The 24,986-nt window shown below is 41.2% G+C and overlaps 2 pseudogenes across 2 annotated transcripts; both read right to left on the reverse strand.

Annotated features, from left to right (window-relative positions):
- Nucleotides 1-2,526: 2,526 nt before the first annotated feature.
- LOC308640627 (olfactory receptor 6E1-like) lies at nucleotides 2,527-3,545 on the reverse strand (annotated as a pseudogene). The gene has a single exon. The product of its transcript is annotated as an olfactory receptor 6E1-like (transcript).
- Nucleotides 3,546-12,767: 9,222 nt separating this feature from the next.
- On the reverse strand, nucleotides 12,768-13,665 carry LOC308640628 (olfactory receptor 6E1-like; annotated as a pseudogene). The gene has a single exon. The product of its transcript is annotated as an olfactory receptor 6E1-like (transcript).
- Between the last annotated feature and the right edge of the window lie 11,321 nt (nucleotides 13,666-24,986).

A 24,986-nucleotide genomic window follows, 5' to 3' on the forward strand; every position in this document is an offset into this window, starting at 1 on the left:
GAAGATGGAGGATAAGAAGGAGGAGATGGAGGAGGAGATGGAGGAGATGGAGAAAAAAGACAAGGAGAACAGGGAGAAGGAGTGGGAGAGGAGGAGAAGGAGAAGGAGGGGAGGAGGAGGGGGAATAAGGAGGAAGGAGGAGGAGGATAGGGAGGAGAAGAGGAGGAGATGGAGAAGGAGGAAGAAAAGATGGAAGAGGAGGAGAGATGAGGAGGAGGAAAGTAGAGAAAGGAAAAGGAGGAGGAGGAGAGATGAAGATGTTGATGAGGAGGAAGAGGGGGAGGCATGAGGAGAAGGAGATGGAGGAGAAGACGAAGGATGAGGAAGAGTTGGAAGAGGAGAAGAGGAGATGAAAGAGGAGAAGAGGGAGGGGTAGGAGGAGTAGGAGAGGGAGCAGAAAAAGGAGATGGAGGAGGAGTAGGAGAAGGAGGAGGAGGAGGGGGATGCAGGAGGAGGAGGAGATGCAGAGAAAGAGAAAAATGAGATGGAGGAGGAAGAGGAGCAGAGGGAGGAGGAGGAGGCTAGGAGGAGAATGAGTAGGAGATTGAGGAGAAGGAGCCCAAGAAGGAGCAGGATATGGAGGAGGAGGAGGAGAAAGATTAGGAAAAGAAGGAGAAGCCAGAGGAGAAGGAGGAAGAGATGGAGGAGAGATGGTGATGTTGAAAAGGAGGAGGAGGACAAGGAGAAAGAGGAGGAAGAGATAGAGAAAAAGGAGGTGGAAGAGGAGAAGTAGGAGGGGGAGGAGGAGGAGGAGGAGAGTGAGGAGAAAGAGTAGGAGAGGTAGGAAGAGAAGGAGGGGGAGGAGAAGGGGGAGGAGAAGGGATGATGATGAGGAGGAGAAGGAGGAGAGATGAGGAGGAGGAAGAAGAGAATGAGGGAAAGAGGGGATGGAGATGAAAGGAGGAGGTGGAGGAGGAAGAGACGTAGGAGGAGGAGAGAGAGGACAAGGAGGAGAAGATAGAGGACAAAGAAGAGGAGAAGTAGTGGTAGGAGGAGAGAAGGAATAGGAGGAGGAGGAGGAGGAGGAAGAAGAGGAGGAGGAGGAGGAGGAGGAGGAGGAGGAGGAGATGGAGTAGAGATGATGATGTTGAATATGATGAGGAGGAGAAGAGAAGGAGGAATAGGAGGAGATAGGGAGGAGAAGGAGGAGGGGATGGACAGGAGGAGGAGGAGGAGGAGAATGAGGATCAGGAGATGGAGGTGGTGGAGGAAGAGGAAGAGGATAACAAGGATAAGGAAGAGGAGGAAGAAGAAGCAGGAGGAGTAGGAGGAGAAGGAGCAAGAGGAGATGGAGGAGGAGGAAGAGGTGAGATATTTGGAGGAGGAGGTAAAGGAGCAGGAGGAGGAGGAGATGATGTAGGAGGAAGAGGAGGGGGAGGAGAAGGAAGAGATGGAGGAGGAGGAGGAGGAGGAGGAGAAGGAGGAGGAGGAGAGATGAAGATGAGGAGGAGGAGGAGAATGAGGAGAGGGCAGAGTGTGAGGAGGAAGGAGGAGGAGGAGGAGGTGGAGATGGAGGAAAAAAAGATGGATGAGGAGGAGGAGGAGAACAAGGCATATTAACATGGCAAGCTTGTTACAATCAATGAAGCATTACTAAATTTTGTCCATGGGTCACTCGGATTTCCTGATTTCCACTGGTGTAGGATTCTGCTTCAGGACCACCCACCTCCACGAAGGTAGCATGTCCCCTTTGGCTCTTCTTCATCATGACAGTGCCTAGACTTCCTCATCTTTGATGACCTTGAAGCTTTTAGGAGCACTGGTCAGTTATGCTATAGGATCTTCCTCTACTGGAATTTGTCTAAAGTTTTTCTAATTATCATCCTGGGGTCACTTGTTTCTGGTAGAAGATGACAAGAGTTTAAAGGGAAATTTGCATCACACCATGGCAAGGGCACATGTCAACATGACCTGTCACTATTGACCTTGACCTTGACCAGCTGGACAAGAAAGGGTTTGTCAATTTTCTCCACTGTAAAGTTACCAGCATCGGATTTTTTTTTGGGGGGGGGTACTGAAGATTGAACTCGGTGCATTCAACCACTGAGCCCCATTCCCAGGCCTATTTTGTATTTTAAGACAGGACCTCACTGAGTTGCTTAGCACCTCACTTTTGCTGAGGCTGGCTTCAAATTTGTGATATCCAAGCCTCATCCTCCCAAGCCAGTGGGATTACAGCAGAGCACCAGCAGGGTTTTTTTGTTTGTTTCATTTTCTTCTTTATTTTTATAATTTTATTTATCTATTTGTTTCTTTTTTGTGCTTAGTGATTTGAACCTGCATGCCAGGATAGCTCTAAGTCACATTCCCAGACCCCCAGCAGATATTTGAACTAATATTTTTTTCTTCACTCTAGTAAAATGGTCTTCATGTTCATTGAAAAATAAAATAAAATGAAACCAAAAGAAATAGAGCTTCTTCTTCTCCTCCTTCTGCTCCTCCTCCTTCCCCTCCTCCTCCTCCTCTTTCTCTTCCTCCTTCTTTTTGAGACAATGTCTTGCTAAATTGCTTATGGCCTCTAGTTTTCTATCCTCCAGCCTCCACAGCCACTGGGATCACAGGTGTGTGCCACTGTGCCATGCTTAGTAGCAGAGCATTGGAAAGTTTTCCCTCTGAATATCTGAGAAGAAAGCACTCTCCCCCTGAGCAGCACATCCTGATGGCTTTTTGGACCAGATCATTCCTGAAGCAGTAGATGAACGGATTCAGTAGGGGTGACACTATGGTGTTGAAGAAAGCCACTCCTTTATTGAGGGTCATGTGCCCAGTTTGCATGGGCTTCAGGTACATGATTATGCAGTAGCTGAGTGACACCACCACCATGTGGGAGTAGCAGGTAGAGAGGACCTTGCTGCAGCCCCCAGATACGGGCAGGTGCAGAACAGTGCTGCAGTATGACAAAACCGTCACCAGCAGAGTGCTGACCAGGGTGCACATGGCCACCAGGAAGCTAACCAGCTGCAGAATCCTGATGTCATCACACACCAGCTCCAGCAGGGGGTGCTGTCACAAAAGAAGTGGTTGAGGATGCGGGGACTGCAGAAGTGCAGGAAGAACATCCAGGCACACAGCACCCCAAGGACCAAGATGATGGTGACCCAGCAGGCCAGCACCAGCCAGCTGCACACCCGGGGCTTCATGAGAGTGGGATAGTGCAGTGGGCGGCAGATGGTAGCAGTCACCAGACATAACAGGCAGCAGCAAGGACTCCACTGTGCCTAGGATGAAGAGGAGCCTTGTTTGCATAAAGCACCTGGCACGGGCAATGGTCCTGTGACCGGAGAGGAGGTGTGTCAGCATCTGCAGGGTGACCGTGGATGTGAATCCCACCTCCAGCAGGGAGAAATGGCGCAGGAAGTAGTACATAGGAGTGTGCAGGCAGCGGTCTGCCAAGGTCAGGGTGATAACGAGCAGGTCGCCAAGGAGGGTCAGCATGTAATGACCAGGAGCACCGTGAAGAGAAGGAGCTGGAGCCCTCGCACATCTGTGACCCCTAAAAGCTCCAAATCCAGCACAGCAGTGAGGATGGGTTCATGAGGTGCCATTGCCCAGGCACCAGGCTTGGGGAGGCTGCTCTCCTAGCCTGGTCCCTGTCTTTGCTCCTGGCCTGTCTTTAGTCTCTTGGTCTATGTGGTTTTTTGGAAATGCAGAGACAGTCAGTGCCTATCCTGCTGGTCTGTGGAGATGAGACAAGTGACATTTATTACAGTGCTCGTCATGGTGTGGACATAACAGGAATGCTGGCTTATGTAGCCCACAATGACATCACTTCAGGAAGTAATACTTACTTTCATCATGAGACTTAGCACCTGCTTCCTCCAAGAAGACTGCTGTCTGATGAGTAAAAACTGGGTGTGGTGCACACCTGTCATCCCAGGGACTCAGGAAGATGAGGCAGGAGGTTCACCAGTTCAAAGTCAGCCTCAGCAAAAGCAAGGCAGTAAGCAACTCAGTGAGACCCTGTTTCTAAATAAAATACATAATAGGGCTGGGGATGGGGTTCAGTCGTTGAGTGCTCCTGAATTCAATCCACAGCAACCCCCTGCAAAAAGAAAAAAAAAAACACAAAAATAAGAGAGATATAATGTGGGACACAAACAGGAGACACATACATACTTGAGCACTGTGTGCCACGTCCGGCTAACAGAAGCCGAGTCCGGCGATGGATGGTGGGGTTAAGAAATACACAGGACACCAAGGTTCTTCATCCAGGAGGAGGTGTGTGTGCGCTTTATTACCAAATTTGTTCCCCTTATATATCTTTTGTAACAGCTGCGGGAAATTACTTAAAAGCGAGGAGGGAAGAGTAATAACTGCGTCCTTGGGTTACTGCCACTGTCACCATTCCCTATCAGGAGGCTCCAACAGGTCAAGATGTTCCTGAGAGACACATATGCTCCAGGCAGATAAACAGGAAACCACAAGCCCGCTTCATGGCCTTGTGAGCTGGCCACATTGACATGCAAAACAAAGAAGTGGGGGTTGAGTCCCCAGGGGCCAGGGCGGGCCTGCTACCAGCAAGTCCCCCTCTTTTGTTTTTTGCATGTCTATGGGAATCAAGTAGCCCCTGTCTTAGGTCGTCCACCGCCCCTGCACTGCTTACACATCTCTGGGGAGGCCTCATTCCCCTGGCTTAGGTTGCAGTGCAAGCATGGAAGTTGCCTGTCACTGGGTACTACAAGATCAGCTCTTGTCCTACGTAAACGGACACTTTTAAGTTAGGATGTCATGGCCATCAGGACACAACTGTGGGTCCCAGTCATCATCTTTGTCAGTGGGATAGTTATGACCAGGGAGCTTTCTGAACGTAAGGGTCTGGGATGATGGCACCAAGTCGGCAGGGTAATTAGGGACCTGGGCAAAAGCAGGCATACATAGGAGGGCTCAGGTATTGGCTCCTGACAAGTTACATCTCATCTCCGGGTGGGTCGTAAGTACACCTCGTGGGCAGAGTCATCCATCTCCAGGCGTTGGTAGTGAACCTGTATTGGCTTGGAGGTTAAAATGTTAATTTGATCTTTAATGAATTGAATCAATCTGTTTGTGATACAAGGTCCTAAAGTGGCAATTAAAAGGAGACCCAGCAAGGGTCCCAAGAAAGGAAGGAGGTATGGTCGAAACCCATTAAGTCCAGTCCAGAGAGGGTTTTTAAATAATTGTTTTTTTTTTCTAGGTCTTCCTGAAGCTGTTTGATCTTAGTGCGGACTTTGCCTGATTTATTGGCATAGAAACAGCACCTTTTTCCTAAGGCTAAACAGATTTCCCCCTGATTGGCAGTCAGTAAGTCTAGGCCTCGCATATTTTGGAGCACCACTTTTGCCAAAGAGTCAATTTGGTCTTGTAGGTCCCTAATAGTGCCAGATAGGGTCTGCACATCATCTATAAGTTGTTGAGATAAACGGCGATAAGAATGTATCACTGTACCCAGTCTAGCTGTGCCTGTGCCCACAGCAGCTGTTATCCCCAGTGTGGCGAGTAATGGTAGAGCCTGTATAGCTCACCTTTGTCTTCTCACTAGAGTGTCTAGGCTGGGGATGGGCAGGGGCTCATCCCCAAGGACAATGGTTATGTCAGGGAGGAGCAGGGTGAGAACACAGACACCTGTCCAATTTGTAGGGAGTCGAGGGAAGGCAGAATTTCCCCCACACATAAAAACAGTTCCATTAGGGGGACAGAGGGCTGGAGTGGGTGAGGAATAATTCTTCACCATTGAGCAATTCCCAAAGGAGGTCACTTTAACATCCACATCATAGGTATTGTTTTGCATCATACCCAGAAGGCATATTGTAAAGACACCCATGGGCTGGACATTGAAAAGCAATCCGGGCTGGCAAGTATCATTACTATGTATGGTGACATTAATAGGGACCGCTAAGGGCATAACCGCCCCTGTTGTCATGCAGAGCCAGCAATCATTAGCAAGTGTGGGATTGGAGTCCTTAAGCAAGGAAAAGGTGGTCCTTAAGATATCTAACGTGTTAGCATCCAGATCCGGGAGCTGTGACTTAGGCAGCACCAAGGGGTGGTATACAAGCTCAGGGATCTGCGGTTTTAAAAGCTTGATAACTTGAAGATGTTTAACAGAATCAGTAGGTCCCCCCCCCGTCAGATATCCCTGTAGGGGCTTCAGTGGGCCAACAGGAGGACTTACCAACCTCACCCTGGCACCCAGCCAACCGGAGTTTAGATTCAACTCCCCCTTAGCCAAAAAGAAACGGAGTAAAGTGATAGTTCACCCCCACTCCCTTTTCTAACCGAGTCTTGGTCAATCTGGCCTCAAAATATTGTTATCCCTTGTACTCACAAATCGAGGCCATCTCATAGCAGGAGACATGAACTGCTGAAGTATAAGTACAAGTTGTGGAACAGTTACTGAGGGTTTTCTCAGGACACGGGCGGTTAATCTTTGGTTTGTTCATGCATACCCACTTAGGGTGGTGAAATCTCCCAATTTGTTGATGAACTTCAGCCCGGAGGTAGGCTACCCTGGTTACACAATTGGTGGTCTGGATCCAGCTACTGGGGGCCTGATTCCAATTTCCTGAATCCCAAATTTAGATAGTTTTAGAATTTTGTACTTAGCATGTAAAAGGGAGGGGCTTAGAAGTTCACAGTCTGCAGAAGTTCACAAAAGGCAGTGTTATTTTTGTTGTTGTTCTGGGCAAGTTAACCCTTCAAGGACACTTGAGTGTGGGAGAGCTTTTTCTTCCTTTTTTTTTTTTTTTTTTTTTTGTCAGCTGTTACCACGGAGTTCAGTTAGTAACTCCCTTATCTTAGAAATGTAGTCAGCACTGTGAAGCCCAGCTTAAGGCCAGAGGCCTTGTTTACATATTTTTGTGAAAAACTAGTAAGGGGGTGTCCAGCACCTGGAGTGCTGATTTTTTAGACAGTGGCCAAGTAAAACAGGGCAACATGAAAAGTGGAAGTTTATCTACATAAAACTCTTTTGTAAAAATTTTTTTTTGTTTATACTTTGGAACAATTTTCGAAAACCTTAGAATTTATAAACAAATTATTATACTTTGATAAGAAATATTAATGAAAATATAGTTAAAACCCTTAGATATTTTGTAGAAATAATTATAATTATTTATTATTTTATGAGTTTAAACAGTAACTTTGAGAATTAGAAACTATTTGATTGTATTTTTACTTAAAAGTAAATTTACAGTAAACACATTTATCTCAAATATCTGTAACTGAAAAGGCAGAGTATCTGATAAATGTAAATATAAAACATAAATTATGGGTTTTTTGTTGAAGAAAAACAATTAGGCAAATATATATTAACTAATCAATTAGGCATGTGTTAATTAATTTATAGATTAACAAATATAGGTTATCTAAATATCTAAAAAAATATATATTAAGAATAAGAACTTAACTTATAATTGTATTAACTTTATGTAACCACGTGGTCTTAAAATATTTGGATGTATTTTAATTTATTTTTAACTAGGAGTGTACTTTTTTATGTGACGTCACTTGATGTAACTGAAATAAGATCCTTGAGTATACATTTTTATTTTTATAGTTAGCAATGAGAATACGGATTTTTTGATCATCACAGGAACTTTGCCGGCTTGTCCCTGTGGTGAGCAAATGCATCCTTATAACCTTCAAAATTAAAAGTAAAATATAACGAAGTATATTTGGTATCTCTCATCAATAAAACATTATTTAGTAACACAATTATAGAGAAAAGTCAGGTTATTTAACTTAGAACTAACTTAAATTTAGGACTGTAACATAGAAACCTGTGGAATTAAATTTTGTCTGAAAAAGATATCTTTCATTAGCATTTACAGGTAGGCATTTTTAAAATACAGGCTCTGAGCAGCTCCAGTAGAAATCTGAAACACAGTAGTACAGGTTAGTGGCTGGAAGGCGGGACTAGAAGTCCTATCTGAGTGACTGTGGAAGAACCAATCAGAAGCCCGCAAAAGTATGGGAGGTGGGACCAGGAAGCCGCTCTTCCGGCCAGGCACCCCATGGTTACCATGGTGATGCAAACAACATGGAGTCTGCTGCCCATTTTTGGGGCAAAAGTTCCCCAAGTTTTCCTAGCTGATTGCATTTTGTTTGATTTTGTCTGCATTTTCCCCTGCCTGGTCAAGATCTTACTGCGGTAGCAGCTTGTTCTGTCTCTGTGTCCTGCGGTTATAGCTCGTGTACATCCTGCACTTCCTGGCATTCCCCTGGGAGTCTACAGATAGAAAGGGGTTGGTCTGTGGGAGGTGATGAAGTTGCCCACTCCCCGGGGCACCATTCTGTCCCTGGATTGCCCCATACACCTTGGCTTCTGGAGCCCGGGGTGGGCCCCTGTTCCCGTTTCCCGGCTGCTGTGGCTATCTGAGCATAGACCCCAGGATCATAATTAATTTGTTGATTTATAATAGCATATTGTCCCGAGCCTGTTAATATTTTGTGGTTACGCTGTGGGAAGCCGGCGTCCTGATTGACTCGGGCTAGCTCGCGACACCTTTCTTGATTTTCACTTTTCCACAACAAAAAATCCCCTCCGGACAACACAGCCCTGCAAAGCTGTTGCCAGTCACTAGGTGTCAGTTGATTGGCAGAGAAAGACTCGAAGAGAGTCAACGTAAAGGGAGCATGGGGTCCATAATTAGTAACTGCCTCCTTTAGTTGTTTAATATCTTTAAAGGCTAAAGGAACATGCGCTCTGGCCGGTTTTCCATCGGCACCCAAGTTTTCAATCACCGGAAAAGTTTGGACTGTCTTAGGCTGCCACTGAACACCCCCACGCCTTCTGGAGCTGCCCTCGTCCCAATTGGGATTATAAGGAGGGAGCACAACAGCGATTGGGGCCGTGGGTGCTTTAAATCTTGACTTCCTCAATCGATCCTCCAGTTCCTCTATCTCCCTTTCCAGCTCCTCCTCCTCGGAGAGAGAGAGAATTAAGATCCTCATCACCTTTTTCTGAAGCGGGGACTTGAAGGTGCCTCTTTGCTTTACCATTTAGGTCTTCCGGGGGGGCCTTCGACCTTTAAAGACGCAGCCATCTGCTCCTCCTGAACCTCACTAAGGGCTTGCTCGCTCTTGGCAAGTTGTTCCTTAATCTTTACTTTGTCAGTTAAAAGAGCATCCTTAACCAATCTCCATAGAGAGAAAGTAGCAATCAGGACTCTATCCGGACCCTGGTCTCTCAATAACTTTTGGAGGTCCTGCTTCACCAAGTCCCAATCATTGTTATTGAGAAAGCCTCCTGTCAGAAACCAAGGACAAGCCTGGGTTATAATTTCAACGAATTTGGTTGCTGTCTTGCTTTTTATTCCTGTTCCTTGATGATTTAACAGCTCTTTAACCTCGCTGGCCAGACAAAGCTTCGCTGTTGAGTTACCCATGGTATGTACCCTGTCTCTTTAAATTGTCTTTAAACCAATCCTCCCCCTTCTTCCTTAGAAGGTGAGCCCCATCCGCTTACCCCTGCTTTCCGGATCTCGGTGGAACCTCCAGATGCCACGTCCCGCTAACAGAAGCCGAGTCCGGCGAGGGACAGTGGGGTTAAGAAATACACAGGAGGGCTGGGGATGTGGCTCAAGTGGTAGCGCGCTCGCCTGGCATGCGTGCGGCCCGTGTTCGATCCTCAGCACCACATACAAACAAAGATGTTGTGTCCACCAAGAACCAAAAAATAAATATTAAAAATTCTCTCTCTCTCTCTCTCTCTCTCTCTCTCTCCCCTCTCTCACTCTCTCTTTAAAAAAAAAAAGAAAAAAGAAATACACAGGACACCAAGTTTCTTCATCCAGGAGGAGGCGTGTGTGCGCTTTATTGCCAAATTTGTTCCCCTTATATATCTTTTGTAATAGCTGCGGGAAATTACTCAAAAGCCAGGAGGGAAGAGTAATAACTGTGTCCTTGGGTTACTGCCACCGTCACCGTTCCCTATCAGGAGGAGGTGGAGGAGAAGGAGTGGAAGGAGGAGGAAGAGGAGAAGGAGGAGCAAGAGAGGGAGAAGCAGGATGAGATGGGGGAGGAGATTGCGGTGGAGAAGGAGGAGGATATAGAGGAGGAGGAGAAGATGAAGGAGGAAAAGGAGGAGAAGGAGGAGGAGGAGGAGATGGAGGAGGAGAGGGAGAAAAAGGAAGAGGAGATGGGGAAGAAGGAAGAAGAGGAGGAGATGGAGGAGTAGGAGGAGGAGAGAGATGAGCAGGAGGAGAAGAAGGAGCAGGAGGAAGAGGAGATGGGGAAGAAGGAAGAGGAGATGGAGGAGTAGGAGGAGGAGAGAGATGAGCAGGAGGAGGAGAAGGAGGAGGAGGAGGAGAAGGAGCAGGAGGAGGAGCAGGAGGAAGAGGAGGAGGAGGAGGAGGAGGAGGAGGAGATGGAATAGAGGTGATGATGTTGATGAGGAGGAGAGATGAGCAAAATAGCAGTATTCTATTCTAAATTTAATGAGTTAATTTTAAGTGACAAGTAAAAATTTTATATATAAATTATGAGATGATTAATCAAGATATTATTATTACTATTATTATTATTATTATTATTATTATTATTATTATTATTATTATTGACTGCAGAAGGAGCACAGAGCCTTACACATGCCAGGAAAGCATTCTACCACTGAGATAAACTCTCAGACCCCAGAATAATTGCCCTTCGCCTTCCCCCTCCCCCTCCCCTCCTTCTCCTTCTTCTTCTTCTTCTTCTCTCTCTCTCTCTCTCTCTCTCTCTCTCTCTCTCTCTCTCTCTCTCTCTCTCCCTCTCTCTCTCTCTCTCTCCTGGGGAATTGAACTGAGAGGTGCTTAATCACTGAGCCACATCCTCAAATCTTTTTATTTTTTATGTACAGACAGGGTCTCGCTGAGTTGCTCAGGGCCTTGCTAAATTGCTGAGGCTGGACTCTAACTCAACATCCTCACCCTCCCAAATCACTGGGATTACAGGCATGTGACCACACCAACTCCCTGCAGAATACATTTATTTCTAACTGTGAAAGGTCCTAAAGAGGAGGCAGATTCAATACCATTTATTCAATAATTAACATAAAAAAACATTTGCCATCATGTGAAAAAGTTCTAGCAGTGTATGTTCAGAAGAAGCCAAGTTAGTTGCCAGGGAAATGTCACTGAAATTAGGAATGTGCACAATGATAAGTGACCTGCTGTTTGCTCTCAATAGGCTGCTTCCTAAGCAAAACACTAATAGATTCCACCTTCCATTCTCCTGGATACTCAAATAACTACAATTAGCCTCTTTTTGGGTATACAGATTTTCTTTTCTTTTTCTTTTTTGTATTTGGTACCAGGATTAAACCCAGGGGTGCTTAACTGCTGAGCCACATACAAGACCTTTTATTTATTTATTTATTTATTTATTCATTCATTCATTCATTCATTCGTTCATTCATTCATTCATTCATTCATTTATTTTTAAATTTTAAACAGAATTCTATTAAGTTGCTTACAGCCTCGATGATTTGCCCAGGTTGGACTCACACTCGTGATCCTCCTTCCTCAGGCTCCAGATTTGCTGGGATTAGGGGTGTGCACTATCACAACCTGTTACTACACATTTTTATTTCTTTAACTGTTTTCTAAGACTTCAAAAAATTGACAGAAACACCCCCAAAACAGTTCCCCCTATGTTAACATCTTATATTAGCATGGCATGTTTGTTACAATCCATGAAGCATTTCTAAATTTGGTACAGGGGTCACTCAGATTTCCTGAGTTCCACTGGTGTTGATTCTGCTTCAGGACCCACCCACCTCCACGAAGGTAGCATGTCCCCTTTGGCTCTTCTTCATTATGACAGTGCCTAGACTTCCTCATCTTTGATGACCTTGAGAGCTTTGAGGAGCAATGGTCAGTTAGGCTATAGGATCTCCCTCTACTGGAATTTGTCTGAAGTTTTTCTCATTATCATCCTGGGGTCGCTGGATTCTGGTAGAAGATGACAGAGTTAAAGGGAAATTTGCATCACACCATGGCAAGGGTACATGTCAACATGACCTGTCACTGTTGACCTTGACCTTGATCAGCTGGACAAGAAAGGGTTTGTCAATTTTCTCCACTGTAAAGTTACCAGCATCAGATTTTTTTTGGGGGGGTACTGAAGATTGAACTCAGTGCATTCAACCTCTGAGCCCCATCCCCAGGCCTATTTTGTATTTTATTTTGAGACAGGACCTCACTGAGTTGCTTAGCACCTCACTTTTGCTGAGGCTGGCTTCGAACTTGTGATCTCCCAGACTCATCCTCCCAAGCCAGTGGGATTACAGCAGATGCACCAGCATGTTTTTTGTTTGTTTGTTTCTTTTCCTTCTTTATTTTTGATAATTTTATTTATTTATTTGTTTCTTTTTTGTGCTTAGTGATTTGAACCTGCATGCCAGGAGAGCTCTAAGTCACATTCCCAGCCCCCCAGCAGATATTTGAACTAATATTTTTTTTCTTCAATCTAGTAAAATGGTGTTCATGTTCATTGAAAAATAAAATAAAATTAAACCAAAATAGGGATGCTTCTCCTCCTCTTCCTCCTCCTCCTCCTCCTCCTCCTCCTCCTCCTCCTCCTCTTCCTCCTTCTTTTTGAGACAATGTCTTGCTAAATTGCTTATGGTCTCACTAAGTTACTGAGGCTGCCCTCAAGTTTGCTATCCTTCGGCCTCAGCCTCCCCAGCCACTGGGATCACAGGTTTGTGACACTGTGCCGTGCTTAGCAGCAGAGCATTGGAAAGCTTTCCCTCTGAATATCTGAGAAGAAAGTTCTCTCCCCCTGAGCAGCACATCCCTGCTGGCTTTCTAGACCAGATAATTCCGGAAGCAGTAGATGAAGGGATTCAGCAGGAGTGACACTATGGTGTTGAAGAGAGCCACTCCTTTGTTGAGGGTCAGGTGCCCAGTTTGCATGGGCTTCAGGTACATGATTATGCAGCTTCCGTAGCTGAGCGACACCACCAGCATGTGGGAGAAGCAGGTAGAGAAGACCTTGCTGTGGCCCCCAGATATGGGCAGGTGCAGAACAGTGCGAATGATGCAGTAGTATGACAAAACCATCACAAGACAGTGCTGATCAGGGTGCATATGGCCACCAGAGAGCTGACCAGCTGCAGAATCCTGGTGTCATCACACACCAGCTCCAGCAAGGGGGTGCCGTCACAAAATAAGTGGTTGAGGATGCGGGGACCGCAGACATGCAAGAAGAGCATCCAGGCACACAGCACCCCAAGGACCAAGACGCTGGTGTCCCAGCAGGCCAGCACCAGCTAGCTGCACACCCGGGGCATCATGAGAGTGGGATAATGCAGCAGATGGCAGATGGCCAGCTAGCGGTCCCCTGACATCACAGCCAGCAGCAAGGACTCCACTGTGTCCAGGATGAAGTAGAGCCTCGTTTGCATAAAGCATCTAGCACGGGCAATGGTCCTGTGACCAGAGAGGAGGTGGGCTAGCATCTTCAGGGTGACCATGGACGTGAACCCCATCTCCATCATGGAGAAATGGTGCAGGAAGTAGTACATAGGAGTGTGCAGGTGGCGGTCAACCAAAGTCAGGGTGATAATGAGCAGGTTGCCCAGGAAGGTCAGCATGTAATGACCAGGAGCACTCTGAAGAGAAGGAGCTGGAGCCCTCGCACATCTGTGACCCCTAAAAGCTCAAAAGTCAGCACGGCAGTGAGGATGGGTTCATGAGGTGCCATTGCCCTGACACCAGGCTGGGGGTGGCTGCTCCAAATGTCTTCTTTGATATAATGAGAGCAACTAAGAACAGAACAGGGAGGAAGAGCAGGAAGAAAGATTAACATTAAACAGAGACATGTGGTGGGAGGGAAAGGGAGAAAAAAAGGGAAATCACATGGAAATGGAGGGAGACACTCGTTGTTATACAAAATTTCATATAAGAGTTCATGAGGGGAATGGGATAACAAACATGGAGGGAAATGAATTACAGTAGATGGGGTAGAGAGAGAAGATGGGAGGGGAGGGGAGGGGAGGGGGGATAGTAGAGGATAGGAAATGTAGCAGAATACAACAGTCACTAATATGGCAGTATATAAAAATGTGATGTGTAACCAATGTGATTCTGCAATCTGTATTTGGGGTAAAAATGGGAGTTCATAACCCACTAGATTCTAATGTGTGAGATATGATTGGTCAAGAGCTTTGTAATGTTGTGAACATCCAATAAAAAAAATAATAATAAAAAATAAAAAAATAAATAAAAGAAAAAAAAATAAGATTAGAGACACTGACTTATGATAGTAATGTATTACAATGGGTGGACATAGAGGTCTCCATAAATGTGCAATACTTTCCTGCAAATAATGGAAGAAGGGCAGGAGTTGTAGAGTAGTGTTAAAGAGCTTGTCTAGCATATGTGAGGCCCTGGGTTCAATTCTCAGTATCATATATGGATAAATAGGAAATTCATTAACAACTAAAAATATTTTTAAAATTATGGAAGAGCTGTCAGATAATATTGACACTCACAAGGCAAGGGGAGTGTTTTGTTGTTAATTTGAATGTATGGAAATATTACTGGAGGAAAAGCAGGATACTACATAATTTTAAAGCACAAAACACAGGACAGGTTTTTCTATGATAACAAGAGAAAAAATTCAAAGCTTCTAAAAAATGTTTTCTGCTGAATAATGTCTCAATGAACCTTTTTGAATTTATACTTCCTCCTCTACCTCAACTATGTCCTCTACTATATGTGGGCCACATGATTTGACATCACTGCATTCCTCTAAGTCAACCATATGTCAAGTTAAAGATATATATCACACCACCAAAGGAAAACATTAAGGATGAAAATAAACATCATTAACATTGTCTTTTCAGCACCAAGAACTACCCCATCTTCTTTATTGAAAGCATAAATCTGCAACACATTCTTGAGGAGAAGTTCCCAAAAGATATACTTCAAGGGAAGAAAACTAAATAATGATAATTAGGAATTTTGAAGGAAAGTTATGCTCACCCACAAAGACTAGGTTGCTGTAGGTCTCCAACATCACTTCTCTATATAAATTCTGCTGAGCAGGATCCAGGCATTCCCATTCCTCCTTAGAGAAAGCAATAGCCACATCCCCGAATGTCAATGGCTCCTGAAATAAAAATTCTTAGATCAATAGAACATGGACCAAACCATTATTCAGTTTTTAATATGAATTAAGAGTTAGTAGAACTGACTGTCATGTAGGAGAGTGACTTTAATTATGGAATAAGATACTTTGCATTATGTAATTCAGAGGAAAATACATAAGTCTAAAAACAGTATATATATTCCATATCAGAGTGAAGTGAAGGATATATATCATAATCCAAGCAATGAATAAAAGCCCAACTCCTAACTTTTCTGCCATCAGTGAATGTGAAATTTGGCAGAAATTCCAGATGCAAATCAGAGTTGTCAAAGATATTCTCATAAGGAGATTGTGCACAAGGGAGACAAAAAGACTGGTAAAAAAGCTTTTGAAAACAGTCTGGTTCCTATTCTCTCTGCTTTCTATCCATGAGATAGATTGAACTCCCCAATACAATTAGTTTCAAGTATCATCCATGACACAGTCTCAATGTGTAAAATATTCATAAAATATTAATGTTTGGAGACATGTAAAGTGACACTTCCACCTCGTGAAAAGACAAACTTGAAATATTTCAAGTTCTATAAGCAGTTAAATGAGTGAATAAATTTGGTACAATAGAATGAACAATGGGTTACAGAAGACTTTAAGGAGGAGATTAAAAAATTCTTAGAGGTAAACAAGAACATCGACAGAACATATCAAAATCTCTTGGACACTATGAAAGCAGTACTAGGAGGAAACTTCATTGCATGGAGTTCATTCCTTAAAAGAAGAAAAAGTCAATAATTGATCTCATACTTCATCTCAAAGCTCTAGAAGAACAAATCAACAGCAAAAGCAGTAGAAGGCAAGAAATAATTGAAATTAGAACTGAATTTGAATTAAAAGAAACAATTAAACCTTGACAAAAAGTTTGTTCTCTGACAGATCGCTAGCTATGCTAATGAAAAGAAGGAGAGAGAAAATTCAAATTACCAGCATACATGATAAAAAAGGCAATATCCCAACAGACACTACAGAAATAGAGAAGATATTTAGAAATTATCTTGAAAACGTATACCCAAATATAATAGAAGACATTGAAGGCATCAACAAATTTCTTAAGTCATATGATATGCCCAGATTGAATCAGGAAACATACAGAATTTAAACAGACCAATATTAAATGATGAAATACAAGATGCCATCAGAAGCTTATCAACCAAGAAAAGCCCAGGCCCAGATAGATACACTGCTGAGTTAAACAAGACCTTTAAGGAAGAAATTCTAAATACCAATATTCTTAAATTTATTTCAGAAAATAGAGAAAGAAGGAGCACGTCCAAACTCATTCAATGAGGCCAATATCACCCTGATCCCCAAACCAGGCAGGGACAAATGAAAGAAAGAAAACTTCAGGCCAATATCTCTAATGAACATAGATGCAAAAAATTTGATTAAAATTCTGGCAAATTAAATACAAAAACATATTAAAAAAGTCGTGCACCAAGATCAAGTGGGGTTTGTCCAGGAATACAGGGTTGGTTCAACATATGTAAATCAAAAAAGGTAATTCATCACATCAATAGACTTAAAAATAAGAATCATATGATCATCTCGAGAGACACAGAAAAAACATTTGACAAAATACAGCACCCTTTCATGCTCAAAAAATTAGACAAACTTGAGACGACAGGAACGTACCTCAACATCATATTAGCTCTCTATATTAAGCCTAAGGCCAACATCATTCTAAAGGGGAAAAACTAAAGGCATTCCCTCAAAAAACTGGAACAAGACAGGGGGTGCTCTCTCTCACCAATTCTATTCAACATATTTCTTGAAACACTGGCCAGAGCAATTAGACAGATGAAAGAAATTTTAAAAATAACTACAGGAAAAGAACTTAAATCAGCACTATTTGCTGAAAATACGATTGTATACCTAGAAGACCGCAAAAGCACCACCAGAAAACTTCTAGAACTAAAAATGAATTCAGCAAAGCAGCAGGATATAAAATTAACACACATTAAAAAAAGGCATTTCTGTACATCAGTGACAAAGCCTCAAGAAGGAAATAAGAAAATCTACCCCATTTTCAGTAACTTCAAAAAAGAAAACATAAGATATTTGGTAATCAACTTAACAAAAAGGTGAAAGATCTATACAAGGAAACCTACAGAACCCTAAAGAAAGAAATCAAAGAAGACCTTAGAAGATGGAAAGATCTAACTTACTCTGCATAGGCAGAATTAATATTATCAACAGTACCATACAACCAAAAGCACTATACTGATTTAATGCAATTCTGTTCAAAATCCCAATGACATTTCTCATAGAAATAGAAAAAGCAATCATGAAATTCATCTGGAAAAATAAGAATCCCAGAATAGTTAAAGCAATTATAAGCAGGAGGAGCAAAGCAGGTGGTATGACTATACCAGACCTTAAACTATACTACAGAGCAATAGTAACAAAAACAGCATGGTATTGGCACTAAAACAGGCGAGTAGACCAATGGTACAGAATAGAGGACACACAGACTAACTCAAAAAATTACAATTATCTTACATTAGACAAAGGTGCCAAGAACATGAATTGGAGAAAAGATAGCCTCTTCAACAAATGGTGCTGGGAAAACTGGAAATATATTTTCAAAAAATAAAATGAAAACCCTATCTCTCACCATGCAGAAAACTCAACTCAAAGTGGATCAAGGACCTAGGATTTAAACCAGAGACTCTCCATCTAATAGAAGAAAAAGTAGGCCATAATCTTCATCACATGGGGGTAGGCCGCCCCAACTTCCTTAATAAGATGCCTATAGCACAAGAATTAAAACCAAGAATCAACAAATGGGATGGATTCAAACTAAAAAGTTTCTTCTCAGAAAAAAAATCTGAGGTGAACCGAGAGCCTACACCCTGGGAGTAGATTTTTACCCCTCACACATCAGATAGAGAATATCTAGTATATAAAGAACTCAAAATGCTAAGCACCAAAAAAAACAATAATCCAATCAACAAATTGGCCAAGGACCTGAACACATACTTTTCAGAAAATGATGTAGTATCAATCAACAAATATTTTTTAAAAAGTTCATCATCTCATGCAATTAGAGAAATGCAAATCAAAACCACTCTAAGATATCATCTCACTCCAGTCAGAATGGTAGCAATCATAAAGACAAACAACAAGTGTTGGCAAGGATGTGGGGGAAAAGGCACACTCATACACTGCTGGTGGGACTGCAAATTGGTGCAAACAACATGGAAAACTGTATAGAGATTCCTTCAAAATCTGGGAATGAAAACACCATTTGACCCAGCTATTCCTCTTCTCGGACTATTCTCAAAGGACTTGAAAACAGCATACTACAGGGTCACAGCCATGTCAATGTTTATAGCAGCACAATGCAGAATATCAAACTGTGGAGCCAACCCAGATGCCCTTCAGTGGATGCATGGATAAAAATATGGGGCATATATACACAATGCAATTTTACTCAGCAATAATAAAATCATGGCAATTGCATGTAAATGGATGGTATTGGAGAAATGAAGTTAGGCAAACCCAAAATATAAATGTTGAATGGTTTCTCTGATATAAGAGGGCCGACTATAGTGGGGTAGGGAGGGGGAGCATGGGAGGAATAGATGAATTCTACATAGGGCAGAGGGGTTGGAGGGGAGGGGAAGAGGCAGGGGATTAGCAGTGATTGTGGAATGGGATGACACCATTATCCAAAGTACATGTATGAAGACACAAATTGGTGCCAACATACCTTATATACAACCAGAGATATGAAAAATTGTGATATACATCTGTATTAAGAGTTTTATTGCAGAAAGAAATGAGTACATATATAATGGCATAAATTAATATGAATATACTTTCTGTACAGAGATACGAAAAATTGTGCTCTATGTGTGTAATAAGAATTGTAATGCATTCCACTGTTGTTCTATATTTTAAAAAAATAAATATTTTTTTTTAAAAGAAAGGTACTGAAACCCATTGGGGAAACTATAAGCCTACATGGCTATATATCTTAAAAACACAGAGCTGGAAGGGAAGATGCATGAACAACATGAGAAACCAAGAAAGAATGTGCCCCAAACAAAGATGCAACATTATTAGAATCCATGGTCAGAATAGCAGGATAAACGTGAGAAGGTACATAATATTTTTGTGAATTAAAGTATGATATGAGAGCAAATACAGGCAGCAAAGGATTGTTTTGATAAAGAGCTACATAAGCAAATAGAGAAAGCAAAAGATTCCTTCAATAAGAAGATAGAGATTTAAAAAAAAAAGAAAAAAACAGAGATCCTTGAAATGAAGGAAACAGTAAACCAAATTGATAACTCAATAGGCAGCATCTCCAACAGAATAGATCACTTGGAAGACAGAACCTCTGACATTGAGGGCAAAATATATAATCTTGAAAAAATAAAGCTGACCCCATTGAAGATGGTAAGAAACCACGAGCAGAAGATTCAAGAATTGTGAGATAATATGAAAAGACCAAATTTAACAACTATTGGGATAGATAAAAGCATAGAGGTCTAAACTACAGAAATGGACAATCTATTCAGTGAAATAATACCAGAAAAATTTCCAAACATGTAGAGTAAATTGGGAAATCAAATACATGGATCAAATAGGACACCAAATGAACAAGATAACTACAGGTCCACACCAACGCACATCATAATGAAAATACCTAGCATACAGGAGGAGCAGAGCATTTCAAAAGCCACAAGAGAAAGGAATCAAATTACATATGGGGAAAAACAATCAGGATCTCTGATTTCTGAACTGAGACCCTGAAATCTACAAGATCCTGCAACAATATAAGCCAAGCTCTGAAAGAAATGGATGCCAACCAAGAATCATACCCAGCAAAATTAAATTTTGATTAGCAATTAGATTTCAATTCAGATGTTATTTTTTGAGAAAATAAAAACCTTCCATAATACACCAATTTAAAAGAATTTACAACCAGAAACCTGCACTACAGAACATCCTTAGCAAAATATTCCATGAGGAGGAAATGAACAACAATAAAAAATCAGAAAAGGGTAGTATCACTCTAAAGGAAAAACCTATCAAAGAGAAACTGTCTTAGTTAAATACCAAAAATAAACAAAAATAACTGGGAATACAAATCTTGTCTCAATAACAATCCTGAGGGGGTTAAAGAAAATAATAATAACCCTGAAAGTTTAGTTCCAACTCAGCAATCAAAAGACAGGCAGATTGGATTAAAAAAAAGACCAACAATATGCTGCCTCCAAGACACTCATCTCATAGGAAAAGATACCCAGAGACTAAAGGTGACAGGTTGGAAAAAAATATATATCGCTCAGGCTGGGTCTGGGGCTCAGTGGTAGAGAACTAGCCTAGCACATGTGGGACCCTGTATTCGATTCTCAGCACCACATAAAACTAAATAGTAAAGGTATTGTGTCCATATACAAAAAAAAATAAATATTAAAAAACCTACCACTCACATATACTGTGGAGGCAAGCAGGGGTTTCCATTCTTATATCAAATAATGTGGACTTCAAGTGAAAGTTAATCAAAAGGGATAAAGAAGGACACTACCTACTGCTTAAAGGAACCAATACACCAACAAGACAGAACAATTATAAATATACACACCCCCAAAACAATGGAGCATCCATGTTCAAACAGACTTTTCTCAAGTTTAAGGGCCAAGTAGACCACAAGACAATAATTCTGGGTGACTTTAACACACCTCTTTTACCACTGGATTGATCTTCTTTTACCACTGGATTAATCTTCCAGACAGAAACTATAGAACTCAATAATGCAATCAACAACTTAGATTTAACTGACATACATAGAGTATTTCATTCTTCAACAGGCGAAGACACTTTCTTCTCAGCAGCAAATGGATCCTTCTGTAAAATAAACCATATGTCATGCCAAAAAGGAACTCTAAGTAATACAGAAAAGTAAATATTCTACCCTGCATTCTATCAGATCATAATGGAATGACATTAGAAATCAATGATAAAAATAGAAGCTACTCCTACACCTGGAGACTAAATAACATGCTAGTGAATGAACAATGGGTTGCAGAAAAAATCAAAGAGGAGACTTAAAAATTCTTAGAGGTGAATGAGGACAGAGATACAACATATCAAAATATCAGGGGCACTATGAAGGCATTACTAAGAGGAAAGTTCATTGCATGGAGTTCATCCCTTAAAAAAAAGAGAAAGTCAATAAATGACCTAAAATTACATCTCAAAGCCCTAGGAAAAACAATTGATCAACACCAAAAGCAGTAGAGGACAGAAAAGAATTAAAATCAGAGCTGAAATCAATGAAAGTGGAACAAAAGAAGCAAATAAAAATTGACAAAGTGACTGGGAATGGAACCACCATTTGACCCAGCTATCCCACTCCCTGGTCTATAACCAAAGGACTTAAAAACAGCATACTACAGGGACACAGTCACAATGTTTTTAGAAGCACAATTCACAAGAGTTAAACTGTGGAGCCAACATAGATGCCCTTCAGTGGATGAATGGATAAAGAAAACGTTGCATTTGTACACAATAGAATATTACTCAGCAATAAAAGAAAATAAAATCATGGCATTTGCAGGTAAATGGATGGCATTGGAGAAGATAATGCTAAGTGAAATTAGCCAAACCCAAAATAACAAGTGCTGAATGTTTTCTCTGATATAAGGAGGCTAACTCATACTGGGGTAGGGAGGGGGAGCATGGGAGTAATAGATGAATTCTATTTAGGGCAGTGTGGTGGGAGGAATAGGGAGGGGAAAGGTATTAGCAAGGATGGTGGAATACAATAGACATCATTATTCAAAGTACACGTATGAACACACAAATTGATGTCAACCTACTTTATATACAGAGATATGAAAAATTGTGCTGTATGCGTAATAAGAATTGTAATATATTCTGCTGCCATGTATTTTTAATTTTTTTAAAAATTTTCAAAATGAAATGTTGGCTCTTTGAAAATCAAATACTTTTGATAAAACCTTATCCATGCTACTGTAGAGAAGGAGAGAAATACTCCAATTACTAAAATCCATGATGAAAACGGAAATATCACCATGAACACTAGAGAAATACAGAAGATAATTAGAAATTATTTTGAAAATTTGTACTGCAATAAAACAGAAAATATTGAAGTCATCAACAAATGTCTAGAATCACGTGACTTACACAAACTGAGTAAGTTAAACAGATCATTTTCAAGCAATGAAATAGAAGACACCATCAAAGCCGACCAACCAAAAACAAAAAATAAATAAATCCCAGGACTCAATGGATACAAGACCTTCAAAGAAGAACTAACGCCAATACTCCTCAAATTATTCCATGTAATATAAAAAGAGGGAGCACTTCCAAGCTCACTCTATAAGGCCAATATCTCCTTCATTCTAAAATCAGACAAACAGAGAAAAAAAAGTGTACTTCAGACCAATACCTCTAAAAAGCAGAAGCAAAAATTCTGAGTAAAATTCTGGCAAATCAAATACAAAAACATATCAAAAAGATGGTTCATCATGATCAAGTGGGATTCATCCCAGGGATGCAAGGTTGGTTCAACATACAGAAATCAATAAATGTAATTCATCACATCAGTAGATTTAAAGATGAGAACCTTATGATCATCTCAACAAATGCAGAAAAAGCATTTGACAAAATACAGCACCCCTTCATGTTCAAAACACTAGAAAAACTAGGGATAACAAGAACTTACCTCAACATTTTGTAGGCTATCTATGCTAAGTCTCAGGCCAACATCATTCTAAATGGAGAAAAACTGAAGGCATTCCCTCTAACATGGGAAACAAGACAGGGATGCCCTCTCTCACCCCTTCTATTCAATATAGTTCTTGAAACACTGGCAAGAGCAATTAGATAGATGAAAGAAATTAAAAGAATATGTATAGGAAAAGAAGAATTTAAACTAGCACTATTTTCTGATAATATGATTCTGTACCTAGAAGACTCAAAAGACTCCACTAGAAAACTTCTATAACTAGAATTCAGCAAAGTAGCAGGATATAAAATCAACACCCACAAATCAAAGGCATTTGTGTATATCAGTGACAAATCCTCTGAGAGAGAAATGAGAAATACTACCCCATTCACAATGTCCTCAAATAATAAAAAAAAAACTTGGGAATTGGGCTGGGGATGTGGCTCAAGCGGTAGCGCGTTCGTCTTGCATGCGTGCGGCCCGGGTTCGATCCTCAGCACCACGTACCAACAAAGATGTTGTGTCCGCCGAGAACTAAAAAATAAATATTAAAAATTCTCTCTCTCTCTCTCTCCCTCTATCACTCTCTCTTTAAAAAAAAAAAAACTTGGGAATCAACAAGAGGTGAAGGATCTATACAATGAAAACTAGGAGACACTAAAGAGAAATTAAAGACCTTAGAAGATGGAAAGATTTAACTTGATCTTGAATAGGTAGAACTAATATTATCAAAATGGCCCTACTACCAAAAGCACTCTACAGATTTAATGCAATTCTGATGAAAATCCCAATGGCATTCCTCATAGGAATAGAAAAAGCAATCATAAACTTTATATGGAAAAATAAGAGAACCAGAATAGCTAAAGCCATCCTTAGCAGGAAAAGGGAGGCAGGCAGCATTGCTATACCAGACCTTAAAATATACTATAGAGCCACAGCAACAAAAACAGCATGGTACTGGCATCAAAACAGGCTGGTAGAAATTCAATTTAAAACCACTCTAAGATATCATCTCACTCCAGTCAGAAGGGCAGCTATTATGAAGACAAACAACAGGAAGTGTTGGCAAGGATGTGGGGGAAAGGCACACTCATACACTGCTGGTGGGACTGCAAATTGGTGCAGCCAATTTGGAAATCAGTATGGAGATTCCTTGGAAATCTGGGAATGGAACCACCATTTGGCCCAACTATTTCTCTTCTCAGACTATACCAAAAAACTTAAAAACAGCACACTACAGGGACACAGCCAGGTCATTGTTTATAGCAGCACAATTCAGAATAGCTAAACTATGGAGTCAACCTAGATGCCCTTCAGTGGATGCCCAGAATAGAGGACACAGAGACCAACCCACAAAACCACAATTATCTTATATTAGACAAAGGTGCTAAAAATATGCACTGGAAAAAAGATAGCATCTTCAACAAATGGTGCTGGGAAAAGTGTAAATCCATATGCAGCAAAATAAAATTGAATCCCTCTCTCTCACCATGCATAAAGATTAACTCAAAATGGATCACGGATCTAGGAATTAAACCAGAGACTCTCCAAATAGAAGAAAGAGTAGGCCCTAATCTCCATCATGTGGGATTAGGATACAACTTCCTTAATAACACTCCTATAGCACAGGAATTAAAACCAAGTATCAACACATGGGATGGATTAAAACTAAATATTTTTATAAAAAACTCAATAGAATAGAGAGCCTACTTTATGGGAGCAATTTTTTACCCCTCATACATCAGATAGAGCACTAATCTCTAGAGTACATAAAGAACTCAAACGTCTTAACACCAAATAATAATAATAATAACAATAATAATAATAATAATAATAATCCAATCAATAAATTGGCCAAGGACCCGAACAGACACTTCCCAGAAGAGGATATACAATCAATCAACTGTTTTTGACACTGGTTGTCACAAGTGTCACTACTTCGGGTCTCAAAATTGCAGTCTTTCACCTAATTCTGATGTCACTTATAAGTCCCAGAATGTCATCTACACTGCTGATCTACTTCCTGTAAATTGGGCGACCCTACAACTACCAAACATACAAAGAAGCATTCAATATTAAGATATCAGCTATATACAACTCTAGTAAATGAATTAAACACAACCATGATAAAATCGTAACAACCTATTGCACAAATATAAAAAAATGGCTTCTA

The sequence above is a fragment of the Spermophilus citellus genome (assembly GCF_964194105.1).
Source record: "Spermophilus citellus genome assembly, contig: SCAFFOLD_232, whole genome shotgun sequence".
Taxonomy (NCBI): Eukaryota; Metazoa; Chordata; class Mammalia; order Rodentia; family Sciuridae; genus Spermophilus; species Spermophilus citellus.